This window comes from Chrysochloris asiatica, unplaced genomic scaffold (genome assembly GCF_000296735.1).
Source record: "Chrysochloris asiatica unplaced genomic scaffold, ChrAsi1.0 scaffold00196, whole genome shotgun sequence".
Lineage (NCBI taxonomy): Eukaryota > Metazoa > Chordata > Mammalia > Afrosoricida > Chrysochloridae > Chrysochloris > Chrysochloris asiatica.
In genome coordinates, this window is record NW_006408714.1 from 371,649 (window position 1) to 376,333 (window position 4,685).

A 4,685-nucleotide genomic window follows, 5' to 3' on the forward strand; every position below is an offset into this window, starting at 1 on the left:
CAATGGCACATAACAACAACAACAACAACTCCCGTAAAGATTTACACCCTCGGAAACCCTGTATAGGGTCGCTATGGGTCGGAACCGACTCGATGGCACTTAACAACAACAACAACATATGTATATAGTGGTGGTTATGTGCCAAGAAGTTGGTTTTGACTCATAGGGATCCTGCATAGGATTTCCGAAGCTGTATATCTTTACTGGAGCAGAAAGCCTCATCTTTCTCCCACAGAACGGCTGGCAGTTTCCAACTGCTGACCTTGAGGTTAGCAGTCTGACTCATAACCACTACACTACCAGAGCTCCTTCTATATATAGAGAGAGTAGTTTATTATCAAAAAAATGGCTTGCAATTGTAGAGTCCCAGGTTCCCAGTGGAAGAGACAGAGACTCTCCCATGTGTTCATTATATTGAAAGCAGGCTACACCCCAAGGAAGCATCCATCTAACCGATTTGCTACTTATAGCCACTAATCATAGAGGAAACTATGCCTACACTAAGCCCCATCACCATGGGAATATGAACATCCCAACTGCCAAACCTCTGCAAATCCTGGCCTAATCAAGTTGAGACAAAACCCTAACTGTTGCAGTTTACTCTTTTTTTTTTTAAGCTTTTGTTATGCATTGAGTGTTAGTTTACATGGGAGAGCATCAGTTTTGCACTCATCCTATCGGATTTTGTAGCAGTGCAATGATTACAATGTGCTCCATGCATCACCATTCAACAGTATTTGCTTCTATTCCTTCTGTTTTTTTTTAAATTCATTTATTTATTTTTGATGTACACAAAAACACTCAGCAATATATAATCATGTAAACAACCCAAGGGCATATTCTGCAAGCCTGCCTCCTGGCCACCAACACACAGCCTTTCTCTTTTCACGAGTCTAGAATCCTCACCTACTTCCTCTCTCAATGTCATCATCTGGGCCTCCATCTCTGGTATTACTGCTTCTCAGGATAGGGCCCCACATTCCACTCATGCTCTTTTCAGTTGATGGTCCTAGAGTCCTCTGTTCCTGGAAAGTAAGATTAACTACTTCCCCTTTATGTTACAAAACTTCTACCTTTACAGTTGTGACAACAGCAATTAGTCATGATAACAATAACTCACTGTTGAATCATAAGAATCTTATCTCCATCTCCTTTCACCAGACCCACCTAGACAAGATGAAAACTATTCAGTGGGGCTTCTACCTTCCCCTGTGCTCTGACACTAAACTCCCTCTTGAAAAATTGTAAACCAACCACTTCATGCCTTTATAGCCACCTCCCCCACCATTTTAGGTAGCCAGTGTCTAAGTTGCCCATTCCTATCAACTCTGTGTACAGAGGGGATGTGTTTGATCCTTGATGTGAAAATTCCTTCCCTCTCAGTTGATATTTTGAGTTACTACATCTATAAGTATACATCAAGTTCATCAAATGGTAGCAATTTACACTTGTTTCCTTTATCAAATTTCTTTATATTCCTCTATTCGAGTTGTGATCCTGAAGCCATCGAAGCTGGGTCAAATGGGTATTATCTGAAAGTTGGAGCATTTTTGTGTTTCTTCCCTCACTTCATATCAGCTGGACACTTCACTCTCAGCTCTAGCTCACCATGGCTAGATCTTTGTCCAGGCGCTTAGGAGTCCTCAGGTTTCCCAACACTTTGGAAAATCAGCCCTTCCTTTTCTCTCTCTCATCTCCAGGTCAATGGGAATCTATGGAACATGGTCAAACTTAGCCCATATCTTCATTGCTGCCTTTCCGCCTCTTCCACTCATCAGTAGACCTACATCATTGCTGGCAAGCTTACATGCCAGCTCGTGTGCTCCTTTTGAGTTTCAGTCTTGAAGGAGGGTTTGTGCTGAAGGGACTTCATTACTCCATCTCTTCACATCATCATCTCTGTTTCCATTATTGGTGTCACTGCTTTTCTGTGTAGGGTCCTGCACTCCACTCCTCTCCCTTGATGGTCCCAGGGACCTCAGCTCCTTGACTGCAAAATCAACCACTTACTTCCTTTTGTTATAAAACATCTACCTTTACATTTGCAACACTCGCAGTCGGTCCTGATAGCAATTATTCACTATTGAACCATAAGAGTCTTATCCTCATCTCCTTTCATCAGCACCATCCAGACAGGTTGGAGACCACTCAGTGGAGATTCTACCTTCCTCCATGCTCTCTGGAGGTAGGCTCCCTCTTGAAAACTTGTAACCCAGTCACTTCTTGTCTTTGTATCACCCCTATTTTGGGTAGTTAATGTCTAAGTTGCCCATTCCTGTCAACTCTGTGTACTGGGGGTAGGGGTGGGAATGATCCTTGCTTAAAGATTCATTCCCTCTTTTGAGCTCCTACATCCATAAATATAGGTCAAGTTCATCAAATTGTAGCAGATCACTTTTTCTCCCCTCTTCTTTCTTCCTCTAGTTGAGTTCTGATCATCCAGCCATTGAAGCCAGTCCAAGCAGGTACTATCTGCAAGTATGGGTGTTCTTGTTCATCTCCCCTCTCTTCATATCAGCAGGATGCTTCACTCTCCCCTCTATTCCTCTGTGGCCATGTCTCTGTCTCTGGGCCCAGGAGTCCAAAGGTCAGGCAGGTCTCAACACAAGTTAACAGGAGTCTATTGAATGTGGTTAGACTTAACTCACAACTTCATCCCTGCACACTCTTAAACTAAACTCCATCTTGAAAACTTGCAAGGCTGTCACTTTGTGCCTTTATTATCACCTCATTTTAGGTAGCCAATGTCTAAGTTGCCCATCCCTATCTACCCTGTATACAGAAGGGATAGCATTGATACTTGATGTGAAGATTCCTTCCCTCTCAGTTGGTATTTTAAGCTACTACATCCTTGAATTAAGGTCAAGTTCATCAAACTGTAGTGATTTACCCTCATTTCCTTTATCAAAATTTGTTTTTTTTTAAATCTTCCTCTAGTTAAGTTCTGATTATCAAGCCATAGAGGCTAGGTCAAAGGGGTACTATCTGCAAGTTTGGATGTTCTTGTGCATCTCCCCTCACTTCATATCAGTGGATGTTTCACTCTCAGGTCTAGTGCTCAGTGGATATGTCGCTGTCCATGGGCTCCATGTGTCCCCAGATCTCACCACAATTTGGACCACCCAGCCCTTCCTCTTCTATGTCTCATCTGCAGGTCAATGAGCGTCTATGAAACATGGTTGAACTCAGCCCGTTTCTTGGTTGCTGCCTTTCCCCCTCTTCCACACACCAGTAGGCCAATGTGGTTGCCAGCAAGCTTACTTGCCTACTAATTTGTTCTCTTGGAGTTTCAGTCTTAGAATGGGGTTTGTCCTGAAGGGACTTCATTGCTTGCCTTCATGGCTTCCAAGTGAACAACTTGCTTATTCTTGTAGTAGCCAATCAGACTGACATTTTAGTTTGGGGATTATCCTGCTGATTTTTCTTTGACAATGTATCTTCTGTCACTCTAGCTGTACCAGGCTAGACTGCTTGTCCTTTCTAATGGGAATGTGTCACCTCAGAATGTTCTAGATGGGGCTCAGGATTCAACCTAAAGTCCTATACATTGCAAAGGCTCCACAAGAGGGCTATTTCAGTGGGCAAGTTCTAGAACCCCTTTTAGATATTCTAAGCAGTTATAGGCTAAAGATGGGTTTACAAGCTTTCTGTAATCCTGTTTCCTGACATTCCTTTCTAACCAACTCAAGTGTCTATTTTACAATAATAGGCAAGGGAAAGCAATATTCAAAAGAGTCAAGCATCTTAATATTATTTCCACTCTTCAGACTATTCCTCGATCCCTGTATCACAGAGCCCTGTTGTTACAAGGTTGAGCATTCATCACTATTTACCTCTGTCCCATTTAGCCCATGCAAACTTGTCTCAGTGTTCCCCACCCCTCCCCTTCTTGTGTATTGCCCTCCCCAACACCTGAACTATGTTGTGTCCGCTCCCTACCCTGTGCTCTACTACCGGATCTCTCCATCTCCCCCAAACTCCCCCACCCCAACCCCATCAGTAACCAACAAATAATTTATTTTTTTCCTTTTTGTATGGGTATCTTTTCTTTAGCTTTTACAATAATGGTCTTATGTAATATTTGTCCTGCATGACTAACTAATTTCATGCAGCATAATGTCCTCAAGGTTCATCCATGTTATGGGGTGGCTTGCAGCTTCCTTGTTATTCTTCAAGGTAGCTTAATATTCCATTGTGTGTATTTACCAAAGTTTGTTGAACCATTCTTCCATTGATGGGCACTTAGGCTGTCTCCATCTTATATATTTTTGTGGATATATACCAAGTAGAGGAATTGTTGGCTCATATGGTATTTCTATTTCCAGCTTTCTGAGGGAGTGCCATACTGTTTTCCAGAGTGGTTGCACAATTTTGTATTCCCACCAGCAATGTAGGAGGGTCCCAGTCTCTCCACATCCTCACCAATATTTATTGTCCTCTGTGTTTTTGAACTTCGCTGTTATTGCTGGTGTTAGATGATTTCTCATTGTTTTCATTTGCATCTCTCTAATGGATAATGATCATGAACATTTCTTCATATGTTAATTAATTTCTGGATTCTCAATTCTGTTTCATTGATCTATGTATCTTTCATTGTACCATTACCAGGCTTTTTTGACCACTGTAGCCATGTAGTATATTTTGAAATCAGGGAGTGAGAGGCTTCCAACTTTATTCTTCTTCGT